Source organism: Lemur catta, chromosome 2 (genome assembly GCF_020740605.2).
Source record: "Lemur catta isolate mLemCat1 chromosome 2, mLemCat1.pri, whole genome shotgun sequence".
Taxonomy (NCBI): Eukaryota; Metazoa; Chordata; class Mammalia; order Primates; family Lemuridae; genus Lemur; species Lemur catta.
The window spans coordinates 50,789,444-50,808,469 of NC_059129.1; positions in this window are offsets into that span (position 1 = coordinate 50,789,444).

Consider the following 19,026-nt stretch of genomic DNA (forward strand, 5'->3'; position numbering starts at 1 on the left):
CTGCCAAATAACAACAATGATGATGATAGCTATTTACACTTATACAGCCTTTTTAATTTTTTTTTATTTCAAAATTATTAAGGGGTACAAATGTTTTTGTTACATAGATACCTTTTATAATGTATATGTTGGGGCTTTTGGTGTACCCATCACCCAAATGGTGTTCATTGTACCTGACAGGTAGGTTTTTAGCCTTCCCCTGCTTCCCCCTCCCCTCTTCTTGATTTCAAATGACCTTTACATCTCTTTGTGCCCATCAGTTAGTTCCCAATTATTAGAGAGCACATGTGTTATTTGTTTTTCCATTCCTGAGATACCTCACTTAGGATAATGGTCTCCAATTCCATCCAAGTTGCTGCAAATGACATTATTTCATTCCTTTTTATGGCTGAGTGGTAGTACTCCATGGTGTATACATATACCACATTTTCTTAATCCACTCATGAATTGCTGGGCACTTAGGTTGATTCCACATCTTTGCGATTGTGAATTGTGCTGCAATAAACACTCAAGTGTAGGTATCTTTTTGATAAAATGACTTCTTTTTCTTTGGGCACATACCCAGTAGTGGGATTGCTGGGTCGAATGGAAAGTCTATATTTATTTCTTTGAGGAATCTCCACACTGTTTTCCATAGCACTTCCATAGCCTTTAACATGTGCCAGATACTCATCTAAGTGTTTTTACATATTTTAGCTCATTCAGTCTTCACAACTATGAGGTAGGTATTTTTATTCCCATTTTACAGGCGAGGACACCATGGCACAAATAAGTTCCGCAGCTAATAAGTGGCAGAGCTAGGATTCAAACCTACGTCTCTGCTCTTAAGAAGTACTAGCACCAAGAACTAATGCCAAGGTGATAGCAGCAATGCCCTTTCTTTGAGAGCTCTCTAATATTAATGTAGTCAGGTAGGGAATGTTCAGATGCCTTACCAAGCAGAATAGATCTGTTATCTTAAAAATACATATACATATATAATTTATATATTTTAAAAATATAGCTTATATATTTCAAAATATATTTGTATATTATATCTCAAAATCTTTTAATATATTACATGTATTTTATAATATATCGTTTCTTTCTTTCTTTTTTTTGAGACAGGGTCTCACTCTGGCAACTAGGCTAGAGTACAGTGGCACTATCACAGCTCACTGCAGCCTTGAATTCCTGGCCTCAAGCAGTCCTCCCCCCTCGGCCTTCCAAAGTGTTGGGATTACAGGTGTAAACCACCATGCTTGGCCTCTATTTTTTCATTTTTTAAACTTTTATTTAGCAACAATGCAAAAAGCCCTGAATCTAATATATTTTTTAAAGCTTAAAAAGTTGACTAAGAGAATACTAATAAATTTAAATCAGAAAATAAATTTAACCAAGGTTCCCCTTTTTCAGCAAGCTCAGTAATGTGGCACATTCCACAATACAAACATGTATTATCCTATGTTGTACCTTGTCTATAAATGCCTTCTCCTGTAAGCTCCTGGAGGACAGCAACAACATTTTGTTTTACTTATTGTGAACATCTATGGTGTCTAAAAAAGTGCCTAGTCCTTACTAGGTGCTCCATGAATATTGATGAAAGAATGAAGAGGCTAGATGTTAAACATGGACAAAATTTTCAAGTCCACCTATTATTTCCATTTACATCCTAAAGCACTAATAAACTAGGCTTATTTCCCACCACCCATTTACTTCAGAATTTTACTATCAGCAAGGCTTTGCTGGATTTAAGTGCTTTCCTTGACCCAGTCACATTTTTTTGCCTATCCCAATATATAAGCTCACATGACAAAATGTCCTATGATAAAAAGTCTCAAGTATACAATTAGAAGATTCATGCATGAATAAGAGCAAACCATATTGTTATAGTACTTTATGGTTTTCGGAATGCTTCCACACATATCCCCCAGGTGCCTCAAGGCCCTGACAGTAGGCAAGGCAAGTGTGATAATCTAGGATAATCTAACGCTGACTGTTTTGTAGTGGAAACATATCCGCATTGTCATTGCCAATGAACCAATGGCTCAAACCCTGAGTTAGATGCTTCCAAAAGCCTTGGAAGATACAAAGGCAGAGGAAACTCACACAACTAAATAAAGAAAAATTTTACATGCATCCACAGCTAAATAAGGAAACCTTGTATAAAATTTTAAGGAGACCACAATCAGCAATTACAATTAAATTAGGAAGCTCAGCATTGACTGGTAGGAAGAGAACTAGACTAGGTATCAGGAAGCCTGGGTTTCAGTCTGCCACTGAAGAACTATGCGATCTCCAGACCCACTCAAACTGAAAATTCTAAAATTTTGTACATATCACCCAGACTAAAGAATAAGAAACATGTAACACTTTACATTTCAGTGCACAACACAGCATGAACAAAAGGTTCAAGATCTGCTGACTTCACTGTTCTAAGATTCAGCGTTTAGTGTGCTATGGGTTTTACCCATTTACAGCTCTCGGTAATGGTTTAAGTTCAAATTCAGGGCCTCTGCACAGAAACTGCAAAAAGATTCATTAATTCCTGTGAAACACAAGGGATGCCAGGACTGTATTTACACACTTTGACTATAGTTCAGAATAATCTAGATGATAATAGTGCTGTCACTTGCCAAATGGATCGATCTTCTATAAGCTATTGAAATATTTTTTCACCATTAAACAGCAATGTGGTCCACGAGTTTATGAAGCTGTGTTATATAGCATACATGGAATGGCGACCTAGACTGTGAGCTTCCTGGGGGCAGGGATTGTTTCTCATCCATTATTGTCTCCTGTTGACAAAGCATAGTACATGGTACAAAGGATGTATTAATATACATTGCTGGTGGAATGAATCACTGATAGAGGACCCCATTTTTAAAATTTATCTTAAATTTTACTTCTTAGGCAATTTATTTCTAACATTTATAAAGTATTTATTTATTTTTTTTAAAGAGACAAAGTGTCACTATATTGCCCAGGCTAGCCTAGAAGTCCTGGGCTCAAGCAATCCTGCTCAGCCTTCCAAGTAGCTGGGACTGCAGACGTGCATTACCGCACCCAGCTCTGAAGTACCTCTTTTCAACTAAAACTTTCATGTGGTATTTACCATTGCAAATTGTAATTTTATCAACTCTCCACAAAGAAATTTTTGTATTAGAACAAAACATTTCATATTTTTTAGCCTTCTTAAATAAAAAAAATTGAGGATTAATACAATGATATTTAAGAGATCCAGGAGTCTCAGTCAAGCCCCACATTAGACAGTTTCTTCCCTAAATGCCTGTATGGTGGTTAGGATTAAAATGGTTTTAGGAATCCACCTGTTGACTGACTTCCATATCTAATAAGACACTAGAAGGATCTATTAATTTATAAGGGGCATAAGAGCATGAAAGATTGAAAAAGCCTTAGATTAAGAATCAGAAGGCTCGAGTTTAAGGCATAGGTCACACCACTAATAGGGCAACTCACTAATGTCTTTAGAACCCTACTTCCTCACTTGTAAATGGATATAACATCAGCTCTACTCCCTTCCAAGGGTGCTGCAAAGATCAAATAAGAAAATATGTGTAAGTGCATTATAAACTAGCAAGAGCTGTACATGCGTTAGCTATTCTTTCTTTGCTACCAAAGAGAGCAAAGAATATATCGTTATTCTAGCAGGAAAAGACAAGGAATGATATTCAAACATTTTAGGGGTTCTGGGGAAGGGTAGGATAAAAAGAGCTGGATCATTCAGAGAGAATTCAAGAATCCTAAAATGTGTTTGGTATCTGGGTCTTTATGGTCTTAATTGACAGCTTAATAGAGACTAAAGGAAGTAAGATCTTAACCAGAATGGAAATTCCTTTTCATCAAAAAATAAAATGGGCCGGGTGTGGTGGCTCACACCTGTAATCCTAGCACTCTGGGAGGCTGAGGCAGGAGGATCACTTGAGGTCAGGAGTTCGAGACCAGCCTCAACAAGAGTGAGACCCCCATGTCTACTAAAAATAGAAAAATTAACTGGGCAACTAAAAATAGAAAAAAATTAGCCAGGCATGGTGGTGCATGCCTGTAGTCCCAGCTACTCAGGAGGCTGAGGCAGGAGGACCACTTGAGCCCAGGAGTTTGAGCTTGCTGTGAGCTAGGCTGACACTACAGCACTCTTAGCCCGAGCAACAGAGCAAAAAAAAAAGAAAGAAAAGAAAAGAAAGAAACCATTCTAAGGATTTCTCCAAAGAAACCTTGACATTTTTATAATACCTCATTCCCCTTTCCATGATACTTTAAAATTTTAACAAGTATACTGATTCAGCAAGCTCAGTAATGTGGCACATTCCACAATACAAACATGTATTATCCTATGTTGTACCTTGTCTATAAATGCCTTCTCCTGTAAGCTCCTGGAGGACAGCAACAACATTTTGTTTTACTTATTGTGAACATCTATGGTGTCTAAAAAAGTGCCTAGTCCTTACTAGGTGCTCCATGAATATTGATGAAAGAATGAAGAGGCTAGATGTTAAAACATGGACAAAATTTTCAAGTCCACCTATTATTTCCATTTACATCCTAAAGCACTAATAAACTAGGCTTATTTCCCACCACCCATTTACTTCAGAATTTTACTATCAGCAAGGCTTTGCTGGATTTAAGTGCTTTCCTTGACCCAGTCACATTTTTTTGCCTATCCCAATATATAAGCTCACATGGCAAAATGTCCTATGATAAAAAGTCTCAAGTATACTCTAAATAATTTTACCTGCTATAATTATACTCAGGAAAGAGTTCCCATTCTCCTCCCATTCTCCTCTCCAAAGAACTTTTGGAACCCACTAAGACAAAGGGAATAATAGGAAAAAAGAAATTTTATAAATGCTAAATATAAGTTCTTTAAAGCATAAGCATCTTTAAATGGTAAAACATAAATTTTCTCAAGTTTTAAAATTTACTGAAAACTAGACCCCAAACATTAACAGGAAGAAAAACATAAAATAAAATTTTAAAAAATTCTACAAATGACTGGGACATAAAGCCTATACAAAATTAACAGGACATTTGGGTGACATAAGCAACAGATAAAGGACTTCTATTTTCAGTTAGTTTAATGAGAAGATAGAACTGTACTAGCAAGGAAAAGAAAGTGAGAGAAGAAATTGAGTTCCAGCTCTAGAGAGATGAATGAATAGGAATTATCCACTTCTGCTCTCCAAATTTCAGTTTCTACATCTGTAAAAGGAACATTTTCTTTTAAACAACAAAAATTTATTTTCTCGCGGTTCTGGAGGCTAGAAGTCCAAGATCAAGGTGTTGGCAGGGTTGGTTTCTCCTGCGGCCTCGTTCCTTGGCTTGCAGACAGTTAGTTGCCTTCTCCCTGTGTCCCCACATGGCCTTTCCTCTGGGCACCAGTGCCCTGGTGTAAAAGGAACATTTAAATTACTTAATGACTTAAATTTCTATTACTCCATCGGCAAAATCCTCGGTCATTCTGATGTCATTCTCTTATAGCAAACTATACGTTAGGCATTAATCACTGAGGGCAACAGAAACCAAAATGAACTTATATACAATTCTACTACTGTAGCAAAATTTTGCAATTGCTACAAGCCACCCACCTATTAAGTTTTGTGTTTAAACAAGATACCAAAGAAATAAGCTTGGGTTTTCAGTGAAAATGATACATTGAATGCCTGCACTTACCTCTGCTCCCTCCATAACTCCATCTACAAGGACAAAGAATAAGAGGGGAAACAACTACAACAAAGGTTTTTTTCCCTCTTTATCTGGGACAAAAACCTTTTTAACATTAAAAAAAAAATGGCTGGGTGCAGCATGGCTCACGCCCATAGTACTAGCACTTTGGGAGGCTGAGGCAGGGGGATTGCTTGAGGCCAGGAGTTCAAATCCAGCCTGAGAAACATAGCATCTCTACAAAAAATAGAAAAATTAGCGAGACATATTGGTGCATGCCTGTAGTCCCAGCTACTTGGGAACCTGAGGCAGGAGGATCACTTCAGCCCAACAGTTTGAGGTTATAGTGAGCTATGACCATGCCACTGCACTCCAGCCTGGGTGACAAAGCAAGACTCTATCTCAAAATTAAAAAAAAAAAAAATGTATTGTTCTTAAGATGAACATTTATTTTTATTAAAGTATAGTTGACAAAAATTGTATATATTTATGATGTACAGTGTGATGTTTTGATATATACACATTCTGAAATAGTTAAATCAAGCTAATTAACATATATCACCTTACATATCGTTTTTGGTTAAGTGCAACAAACCTTTTGGAAGCTAAAAAGCAGATGAATAAGTTATTTGATTTAGCAGAGCAAAAAAAGCAAAAACCTAAGAGCATTTTTGAAGGGGTACCCACGGCAAACTGAATTGTGCTAAGGTATACCAGAAAAACTCAGGATGCCTCTGAAAGGAGGGATGGCAGGAAGGGCTGAAAAGAGGAGAATAGGGTGAAAGTTCTACCCCTAGATTCTCACTTGGACTCTGAGTAGCCACTGGGCAGAGAACGGGAGGTTTACTCTCTGGTAAGATCATCAGAGAGACTCTGAACTAGGCAAAACCAGGGACAGGCCAACCAGTTTAAGAAAGATGGGGATTAAGAGAAATTGATATAATGAGAGGTGAGACGTCCCTAGCATTTTCCCCACTCAGCTCCCTAATGTTGCAACCAGGTTTGTAAGCCCTAAGCAGATAACTGCAACATTTTCTCTGGGGAAGAACCTGGCCAAGAGAAAAACACCTGCCAATACTGACTGCTAGAGGTGACCCCTAAAGAAATTTGGGTCTCTGGCTAATCACCTTACAATGAAGACCACCAGTTAACCTTTAGAAGCTGCCACTCTGGCAAATCCAGCTTTCGGTTTTTTAGCAGCCTACTCTTGAAGGCAGCCAAAGCTCTACATTTAAGGAAATCCCCTAAATGAAAGACCAAAACAAATGAACAAGTAAAGGTATTTTAAGGAAGTAGAGATGGTCCAGGAAGCTGAAGAAACTTGTTTAAAAAATTATAATTAACATACTCAAAGAAGAGCTGTTCCATCTATGAAACAAAAAGTTTTAAAAATGGACTATTAAAAAGTAACATTCAGAGAAAAAACTCTTGAAAATTAAAAATATGGCAGCAGAAATATAAAATTAGAAAAGTCTCAAGATGAAGATCAAGACACCTCCCAGAAAGTAGAACAAAAAGACAAAAAGATGTGAAATAGAAAAAATAGGAAAATTAAAGGACTCCTCAGTCCAGAAGTTCCAAATACAAATAACTTAAGAGTTCCAGAGAGAAAGAATAGAGAAAACAGGGGTCAATAGGGAGGAGGGAGAAGTTAGTTAGAATTGAAGAATTCAAGAAAATCTCCCAGAACTGAAAAATCTGTTACCAAATTGAAAAGACCCCCAGAGTGCCCAGCACAAAAGATAAAACAAGGCCCAGAGTGAGAAAGATTATCATAAAATTTTGGAACATTTCCAGGGAGGAAAAAAAAAAAATTCCAAGAATCAGAACACCATCAGACTTCTCATTAGCAGCAACAGAAGCCAGAAATCAATAGAGCAATGCCTGTTAAACTCAGAGAAAATATTCTCCCATCTAGAATTTCATACCCAGGTAAACTATAAATCAGTATGAGAGAAAATGAAGACATTTTTATATATGCAGATTCTCAAAACAAATTTACATTCCATATACCTTTTTCTCAGGAGCTGCTAGAGAATGTGCTCCAGAAAAATTAAAATATAAAAAATAAAGGAGAAAGATATGGGGGCCAGGAAACAGAGGACTCCAACATACATGGAGGCAAAAGAAATACCAGGACATGGGAGAAAGTTTATCCTAGGATGATAGCTGTGCAGGTCTAGAGAACAATTTATATAGATTTTTAAAAAGACTAGTATAAGCCTACTGTTTAGAAATATGGCAATAAATATAAAAACAAAACAAAACAAAAAATAGGTAGAAGAGTAGAAAGTGGAGGTCCCTGGAGAGGACAAATGTTGGGTGGGGGAAAGGCAGGTAATATACTCTTTATGCTATGTACAGGCTTAGCATTAATAAAAATTAAATTTTAAAAGATTCTTGAAAAGGTTAAAATAAATGTTTTAAAATCACATCTAAAAATATGATTTTTCCAAGCAAGATTTCGGTGTGGGGGGTTGGGGGGAGCCAAAGGGAAAAAAACTTTCAAGGCAGAGCAAAATCAAAGTATTTGGAAAACTCCACCCCTTAGCATAGACTGTGGCTGTGTCTGAAAACAATTAAGAGCAGGAAATATTGTTTTACTGATAGATACTAAATCAAAAGTTATAGCCAAAAAACCAGCAAAGAGAAAAAGAAAAGGAAAAATTTTTTAACATATTATGATGTCATTGGGAAAAGTTCATGGTTTATAGCTATGTCAACCACTTAACAAATCAAATTCTTTTTTACCAGATGCTAAACCAAAGTCACAAGAACAACTTGATTGCATTACATCTTGGTCAGAAATGAAAACACTTAAAAAACTGTAATGCTTCCTCAGGAAAGGAAAGCATAAATACTGTGAGTCTGTTGGAACAAGGCAAGGAGCAATTTGAGTAAGTCACTCATTCTTTTCTGAAGACTGAGAGGCTCAAATCTGAAACAACTGCTGCCCAGCTTTCCCTTCGACCCTAAGAAATGACATCTCAGTTAGGAAATATGCTTTTCTCTATCTCCAAATTCTTTAAAAAACAGAACATCTGTATTTTCTATTGCCCTTTTATAGCAAAATGAGGGGCATCATAAAGCATTTGCTAATCATTTAATAACATCTACTAATAATCAATGTATGTTAAACTATACTTATTGATCAAATGTTGGGCTCTTCATGGACGGGGAGGTAAAAAGGATATTACCTATTATTTATTCAGTGTTCTGACATCTAGGGAAACTGCAAACAGGGGGAAATAGCTGGATCTGATATTTTCTGATGAACTACTGATTTTTGACCAAGGGAGATTTTTTTAAACTAATTAAACTAAATCAAATCATTCGGTCAAAAATACTTGCTCTAATTTTTCAGCATAAATAAAGACAATGAGAATAGATTAGCAAGGTGGTTTAACTGTACCATTTCTGTAACTGTAAATGAATGTTTTTAAACATTCAACTTGATAGCTTTCAAGTAAAATGTTAAAAAAAATTTTTTTTTGTTTCATAGTTTTCTGGAATCAGGAAGAAAACCATACTTTATCCTTCATATCCTGTTTAAAGTTTGAGAAAATACATTACTATCTTACAAAATATAATGCATACCCAAAAGTTCCTCCAGCTTAATAAAATTATTAAAAAAAACATAATTACAAAATACCACGTTCATTCTTTCATGCTCATGGATAGAGTGACTTAATTTTATAAAAAGATGCCAAGTCTTGCTAAATTAATCTAAAAGTTACATATAATCTCAATCAAAATTATAATAGGACATTTAGGGAGGGAGGGGAACTAGATACATGAAGAAATCCAGCTATAGAAATAAACATGATATGGTGCAGGATCTCATCTAGGGTGTGTCTGGAAATGCACAGGCATCAAAGATATCACAATGACTGGGCGGCACAACTGGCATTGAGTGTATGGGGCCAGTGATGCTAAACACACCCACTGTACCAACTATGCCCCCATTAAGAAGCTCTGAGATAAATGGACCAATGCGACAGAATAGAAAGGTGAGGCTGGGCGTGGTGGCTCACGCCTGTAATCCTAGCGCTCTGGGAGGCCAAGGTGGGAGGATCACTTGAGCTCAGGGGTTCAAGACCAGCCTGAGCAAGAGCGAGACCCCCGTCTCTACTAAAAATAGAAAAAAATTAGGCCAGGCGAGGTGGCTCATGCCTATAATCCTACCGCTCTGGAAGGCCAAGGCGGGAGGATCACTTGAGGTCAGGGGTTCAAGACCAGACTGAGCAAGAGCAAGACCACTGTCTCTACTAAAAATAGAAAAAATTAGCTGGGCACAGCACCGCCTATAGTCCAGCTACTCCGGAGGCTGAGGCAGGAGAAATGCTTGAGCCCAGGAGTTTGAGGTTGTTGTGAGCTGGCTGGGCTGATGCCACAGCACTGTAGCCTGAGTCACACAGTGAGACTTCGTCTCAAAAAAATAAATAAATAAAAAGAAATCTCAGAATAGAAAGGTGAGAAATAGACCTATGTATAAACAGAAACTTGATGTACAATAAGGGTGTTACCTCAAATCAACTAGAAAATTCGGCTAGTTTAGTAGATAGTGCTGGGAAATCAGGAAAAATAAAGCTGGATTCAAATCTTATACCACATTCAAATGTTGCTCCATACACATTAAAAACTTAATGGGAAGGCCGGGCGCAGTGGCTCACGCCTGTAATCCTAGCAGAGGCAGGAGGATTCTTTGAGCTCAGGAGTTCTAGACCAGCCTGAGCAAGAGCGAGACCCCATCTCTACTAAAAATAGAAAGAAATTATATAGACAGCTAAAAATATATATATATAGAAAAATTAGCCGGGCAAGGTGGCGCATGCCTGTAGTCCCAGCTACTTGGGAGGCTGAGGTAGGAGGATCGCTTGAACCCAGGAGTTTGAGGTTGCTGTGAGCTAAGCTGATGCCACGGCACTCTAGCCCGGGCAACAGAGTTAGACTCTGTCTCAAAAAAAAAAAAAAAAAACAAAAAACCAAACTTAATGGGAAAAGTGAAGTCATAAAGCTAAAAGAAAGAAATTTGGGGAGACAATCTGGTGACCTAAGTCCAAGAAGCACCAATAAGGCAAACATATTAAAGCTAAAAAGGTATTTGACTATATCAAAATCAAGCATTTTTGTTCAATAAAGAACATCACAGACAAAATTAATAGATGACACCTCAGGAAATGATATTTGTATGGTCCAAAACCAACCAGGGGTTTTATATACTTTCTATATATATAAAAGAAGTTCTATAAATCAACAAGAAAAATACAGGAAACAAAGGATAATAAAGAGGCAATTCACAGAAGGAAAATAGCTCACTAGTATATGAAGAAATGTTCAAACTCACTAGTATTAGAAATACTAAAAGACAAAAATTAGAAATGTAGACAATACCAAGTGTTGGGGAGTTTATAAGAACCCAATGCTTGTGGGATGTAAACTGATACAATCATTCAGCAGCCTGACAGCCACAGTGACTCTCCTGGATCTGTGTCCCTGAGAAATTATCAAACACGTCCATAATGGAGATGTGCAAGACTGTTACTGAGCATTGTTTGTGGTAGCCTAGGTGCCCATCACTATGGGAATGAATGCACACCACGGAATACTATGCGGCAGTTAGGAGCAATTAGCTAAATCTACATCCAACATAAATAGATCTTAAAACATAGTACTAAGGTTTTAAAAACCAGAGTAAGACCTATAGCAATTTTACAGGGAGAATTCTATAGTCAGATGCTACAACAGTGTGGCATAATGAGCTATTTTGTAATTAAAGATACATATACAAAAAAAAAATCACAAAGCATTTTACAAAGGTGCATATGGAATCAAGGACATATATCAAACACATTAGAGAAGGTGCCTATGGGGTAAAGGAGGAAAATGCACATGGGAATGAGGGCTGAACAGGCCTTTGTACTCCAATGCTACACTGGGTCCAAATCATGGGAGTATGAAGTCCAACTTCAGAATGATATTTTGCATTGAAGCATACACTAATTTATTCAATAAAAACTTACTGAACACTTCTTGTCAAAAACTCTGCTTAAACAGAAACTTTTCTTGTTATTTCTGATTTTTTTAAACCTCAAAAAGATATGTTTTAACTGGAAGTGGAAAGGAAAAATAATTTATATTAGAATGTATATACTACAAAGTGAGAAAGTCATCATCCTTAAAATACTCTACAAAATTTTTTCATCAAATAGAAACATACCTTGAAGTTCTTTAAATGACAGATTTAAATGACAAGTCAAAAATACAAAAAAGAACTCTAAAGCCCTATATAAATTACACTACCATATCTCAATCCTCAGGTAAAATACCTTTTCTCATGGCTTGCAGTGGTGAAACAATTACTTTTTGGAGGAGAAATTGTTTCAGCTTTATTTGTTCTTGTAATTCCTTCCCCCACCCCCAACCCAAAGATACTTCAACTGCTCAGAAACACTTCTCACCAGATTTCTGTTTTCTAAAAGATTTCACAAGCAGACTGCTGGCTGCCAATGTAGGTGTTGTAGCTAATATGCTCATTATGCCACACTGCTAACAAAAACTGATTAACACGTTCAGTGCAAAGCAACATGTCTAACTCCACATTCCCTGGGCACAGCAAATAACAGTTTCCAAAAAATTACCTGTTCTCCCCTTTTTTAATGTCTCATAATGAAATGCCACAAATCCCAAATATTAATTAATATACATGATAATATTAGTACAGAAAACTAATAGCTTGTAGGATATCACATGCCCATAAGTCTCTAAATTGCAACATCCATATTTCAGATTTTGATACTAAGTGTCATTAGGTGGGAGGATCCAAATGTAAATAATACGAAGGGTTTGGCCAACCAATAATATTACCAGAAAAAACTCAAACTACATGATCTATCAGTGGGGTCACTGGAATCATCACCACACATAACAAAAGACAATACATTAATTTACACATTAATTAATAACAACCCAATAAACTAGGTACTATTATCATCTCCATTTTATAGATTATTTTTCAAATCAAATGCAGGCTCTGTATCACTGCCTTTAAAACCTCCACCAATGGGCCTCAACTTCCACTATATCCCCTATCATTCCAGTCCTCATTTCTGACTCAAAAATTCAACTAATAGTTCTCATATGAATGGAACAGTTCTCTCCTCTAACCAACTTCCTTCCCCTCCCTTACTGCCACAGAAGGTTCCTTCATAAAAATGCTCTTAGTCAACTAATCCAACCCCACATATTTGTTAAAATTAAACACTTCTAGAAGTATATAGAGTAAAAAGTGAACATTTCCTCCCCCAAAAAGGAACACTTTAATCCCAGTCCTTCCATTTTACAAAAATAGGAATATTCTATACATATTGTTCTATAACATGACTTTTTTAAAATAACTTAATGAACATCTTTCCACATCAGCAAATAGAGATCTATTACATTCTTAACAGCTAAATGGTATTCCATTGTGTGGACTCATTATAAATTATTTACCCAATCCCTGACTGCCAAACATCAATTTTTACTATAATGAACAGTGCTACAGAGAAAAACTTTGTAAGCATATTTTTCATGCAAGTGTATGAATGTATCAATAGAACAAATTCCTAGAAGTGGAATGGCTAGGTCATAGGGTACACACATTTTAAATTCCAATAGACACTGCCAAATTTACCTCCAAGAACACTTACAGTCCTGCCAATGATATGTGAGAGTTCCAAATTTCCCACATCCTCACCCACTACTGGCTATCATCAACTTTTTTAATTTTTGTCAATCTGATAGGTAAAGTGGTAATTATGGCTTATTTTATATTTACTTAAGTGATTAGGATTACTGAATTTATAGCTTAAATAGATTTTGACTTTTTTATTACTTGTAGCCTAAGCTGAACTCCCTATGAAGAAAAAAATTCAAGAACTATATTAACAGTATAATCAGGGAGACTGGTAATGTTGCACCAACTTGGGATTTTTAGCATGGAATAGAAAATGATGCCAACCACAAATGAGACTGATGTCTTCATTAAAACACACTTACCTACCTTTACTTGAAATGCATTGTTATAAGCTTTTCAAGCTATGCAATATATTTTACGAAGATTTAAGATTATATTCAATTCCATAGTCATGTATTCACTTTTTTTTCTTATAACACCCCTCTCTGATCAGTTCATTTTGATGATATTTTACTTTTTTATATGCAGTATTGTTTGTTTATTAACCTGACCTTTGACTTTTTAGATGTTATGGTATTAATACAAGACTGCAATTACTGTCTAGCCATGAGCATCAAATATAATTAAGACAATTGATATAGATGGTTGTATTAGAATATAGAAAAAGGAGAGTAAGGCTGGGCGTGGTCACTCATGCCTGTAATCCCAGTACTTTGAGAGGCCACAGCAGGAGGGTTACTTGAGGCCAGGAGTATGAGACCAGCCTGGACAACAAGTGAGATCCCATCTCTAGAAAAAATTTTTTAAAAAAATTAGCCAGGCAAAGTGTTGCATGCCTATAGTCATAGCTACTTAGGAGGCTGTGGCAGGGGGATCACCTGAGCCCAGAAGCTCGAGGCTGAAGTGAGCTGTAATTGCATCACTGCGCTCCAGCCTAGGTGACAACGCAAGACCCTGTCTCAAGAAAAAAAAAAAGAAAAGAAAAAGGAGAATAAGACACATACATGTTAGCAATAGCCATTCATAGGGATATTCTAGACATTCTGATTTATAAAAATAAAACATTAATGAAGCCTCATACAACTCTATGAATGCTTACATAAATGAGATGACCTCTGTTCATGAATGCTGATTTCCTGTCAAGGGCTACGTGTCTATGATTACAATGCTTTTAGCAATGATGGCTATTAGCAATGATGGCTATTCACACATTTTCTTACCTGATTTTCTTTGTGGCTACCTCCAGGTAACAATTTTTGTCAAGGAAGATCTAATTAGCTCTAACAGGGACTTTGACCTTATCCTGATAAATTAGCATCCATAACTGCAAAAATAAATACCACAAATTATCTGGCATTCAAGAAAGGTTTTGGCTCAAAACTGATGTCAGTAAACGCCTATCTACCTTTCCTTTAATTTTCAACTAAAATTTATATTCACAAAACAAACTGATTCTTTCTTTTTTCTTTTTGGAGACAAAGTCTTGCTCTGTCACCCCAGCTAGAGTGCAGTGGTGTCATCATAGCTCATTGCAACCTCAAACTCCTGGGCTCAAGCAATCCTCTTCACTTATCCTCCCTAGTAGCTGGGACTACAGGTATGCACCACCATGCCTGGCTAATTTTTTTCTATTTTTAGAAGATAAGGGATCTTACTCTTACTCAGGCTGGTCTTGAACTCCTGACCTCAAGCAATCCTCCTGCCTTGGGCTCCCGGAGTGCTAGGATTACAGGCATGAGCCACCTCGTGTGAGCCACAGTGCCTGGCACAAACTGATTCTTAAAGACCATATTTCAAAGTCAAAGCTTTTGCTATTTTAAGGTGCCCACATGACCCATTCAAGTGAACACATGACATATCCTACACATCATCTTTCCCAGATCAGAGACTCAAAGAAAGAGAGAGAACAGGAGGCAAGAAAGAACAGGACATCAATGTGACAAAAATGCTAAAGCCAAGCTATAAATTATCTTTTGGTCACTCTCTATTGCATTTTTAAAAAGCTGACACAAAAGTAGGGCCTGTCCTTCCTTTGGATAGATTACGAGCAGCATATAAAAGCATCTTCCTAACTCACTAGCCACAGTGCTGCCCCCTTATCCCTCACACTACTTGTTCAGCAAGAGAAGCAAGCACTGCTGGGTTCTAAAGACAATGACTGAAAGCTCTGTATTTTGATGATGGGAGGGAGTAGCGAAGACCAGCTTCATGGGCTCTAAACTATGCCAGACTGCCCTGCTAATCCTCCCCAAATCCCACATCATTGGGGTGGGGGTGGGGGACAGAATAGAAAACAATCCAAAACTTAATCAAGGATAGTAGCTCTAGGTTACAGAAGATCATAATATTCCTATTTGAATGCAGGCAGGGGATGGTGGAGTGGGGGAAGGACACATACAAAAGCCTTTAAAATACATCTTTTAAAACATCACACAAAAATGAATTTTATCCCTGATCCTTCTGATGTGCTAACCAACATCTGCCCCCAATCATTTGCCAGCCCTGGCTGCATGGAAGGCACAGAGTAGCAGGCGTTTTCACACAGTAAGGCTGGAAGAGATGCTACTAGAGTGTAAATTACTAATTAGCTCAATAGAAGACAAAGAGAGAAAATACCTGTCACGGAATGCTGTTTACAGCTTGACATATAATAAAAATCAACCCTGAAAATTTCAGGAGAGCGCCCTTACTTTCCAGACTTCTATTAACATGTGAATGGAAAAGGAACAGTATTGCAGTCTTTAAAAACTGCCCATGTCTCAGAAACAATAATGCACAGCTAGAAAGATGTTTTCCAACTAATTTATAATTTTCTCATCCTTATGAAAGGGAAGTGTTTTTAATTATCACAATCAGCTTTAATAAGGAGCTATATTTCATAGCTTTGATGATCGCTTAAAGAGAGGAAGAAAAGGAAAATAAGCCCAGAAGTGCTGTATTTTACATTTGTCAGAATACAACTAATATTCCTTTCACTTAAATCAACAGGACCTTCTTCAGGTCATTCCTTTATCAAATAGACAGGCTATCATTTTAATGAGCACTGGGGATGACTGGAAGTGGAGAGGGGGTCAGTTAAATTGAAAAGATCCCCAAAATTTAGGTTTATTTTGGGGGAAGGTAATAGATTGTCTATTGATATGTCTATTGATTCCCTCACCATAAGTAAGGCAAACATTTGTATTAATCCCAACCAATGTTTACTTGTTTTTTGAGACAGGTTCTTGTTCCATCTCCCAGGCTAGAGTACAGTGGCGTCATCATAGCTCACACCAACCTCAAACTACTGGGCTTGAGTGATCCTCCTGCCTCAGCCTCCTAAATAGCTGGGATTACAGGCATGCATTACCACGCCCGGCTAATTTTTCTATTTTTTGTAGAGATAGGGGTCTCATTCTTGCCCAGACTGATCTTCAACTTCCTGGGCTTGAAGCCATCCTCCTGCCTCTGAGTCCCAAAGTGCTACAATTACAGGCATGAGCCACAGTGCCCAGCCCCAACCAATGTTCTTAAAGCAATACATTTCATACTTTGATCTTTTCCAGCTCCTTGAAGCTACATAAGAATCTTCAAAGTATGTATTTCACCTAAATATTTCTTGGTCATGGTAATGAAAGGCCCCATGGTTCCTGTTTCTCACACAACAATCACCCATATATCATCAAAGCTAGCATGTCCTGAGGACACGCCCACATGTGAGCCGACCATGCCAGGCACTGGGGAGGTTCTTAACAGAGGGGTACGGCAGGACGGAGTTTTTGCTGATGGGAGGGCCTACAAACCTGTCATTCACAGGTGAAAGAATCTTTCTCAAAATGTACTGAAGACAGCAGAGCATCAAAACACAAAAATCCACTCTAAATCTAATCTTAAGATTCCTTTGCTTTGGCCGGGCGCAGTGGCTCACGCTTGTAATCCTAGCACTCTGGGAGGCCAAGGTGGGCGGATCGTTTGAGCTCGGGAGTTTGAGACCAGCCTGAGCAAGAGCGACACCCTGTCTCTACTAAAAATAGAAAGAAATTAGCTGGACAACTAAAAATATATACAGAAAAAAATTAGCCAGGCATGGTGGCACATGCCTGTAGTGCCAGCTACTCGGGAGGCTGAGGCAGGAGGATCGCTTGAGCCCAGGAGTTTGAGGTTGCTGTGAGCTAGGCTGACGCCACCACACTCTAGTCCGGGCAACAGAGTAAGACTCTGTCTCAAAAAAAAAAAAAGCAGATTCCTTTGCTTCGAGTACTTGACTAAAACCAAACATATACCAAACTTTCTGATGTACTCAAAACCTTCTTCACTTTTCTCTTTAAAATTAAAGCCTTCATATGCACTTTCTTCAATTTTACTTGTTGAAGAATACTCAAAATTGAGAGAAAATGATAAAGCAAATGAGGCAAAATGAAAACAATAGGTCATTTTGAGTAAGGGTATACAAAAGTTCCTTGTATCACTTTTGTAACTTTTCTATAAATTTGAAAATTGTAATAAAATCAAAAGTCATCAAAAAAATAGAGTACTTACAACAGAAGGTTGTTTTGAGTTTCAAACAATTCACACATTTAGCTAATGCCAGATACTTAGTAAATAGTAATTGTTATTTTTAAAAATGAGTCAATCAATTTATTTAACCAATTAAAGTATAGGTAAATGGACAAAGTATATTACTTAGGCACACATAAACAGAAGACACTAAAAAACCAGTAAGGGTCTGAACAAATTTTGCTTACAGACATCTACACTGAAATCTGAAAATCAGGAAAAATCCATTTTTTCCTCAAACAGGAAAATCTTTCAACTATAAACCTGTTATAGTGCATAACAAATCCAGGGCCTTTTTCTAGCTAAAAAGATAGACAATCTGTAATGCAGCAAGGCACTTTTTTATTGGTTTGGGGTTGTTTTATAAATATGATTTTGGAATTAAAAAAATAGAAGTATTTGAGAACCTTGATGTAATCTTTGCATTACACACAACCCTTATGGTGTCTGCCCTAGGTTCCCCATCTAGAAAAGGACTGAGAAAACCTTAATAACAGAACCACAAGGATAATTTAAGGATTGGCAAACAAAACCTGGTAAGTGTTGAATCTGAAGAAGAGAGCAGGTAGGTATGACTTCACAACAGGCAAATAGAGGTAAAACCAGAACACAGACTCTGCTGGCAAAATGCCAAGGTTGACACTTGGTAGAAGTCTATCTTTTGAACTAAAATAAAGATTAAATGTATCGCTTTTTAACAAAAACCAGTATTATTTGTACTAAAAAATATTACCTATCAAACAAGTTGTTGTAGAAATGTCTGAGTATAACCTTGGGCAAGTCATTTAATCTCAAGGACCCTCTATTTCATCACATGTAAAATGAGAATAGTAATAGTACCTACTTCTTAAGACTCCTGTGAGGAATAAACCAGTTACAATTTGCAAAGGGCTTATAACAGTGTCTGGCACAAAAGCATTATACATGGGTTAGCTACTGTTATTAAGTTTATGAAGAATTAAGGTCTTACAAATACTATAGTAAGCAGATATTATTTCCTCGAAAATTGACAATGGGGCAAGAGGAAACAAATACAAATATAGTATTAAGTGTGTGCTGGTTAAAGAGAAAACAGACTCTCCTGGTGCAGAAAATAACTAAATGCTAGAAAAGATTATCTACAAAGGTTGCCACACTACTGAAGATTTAAA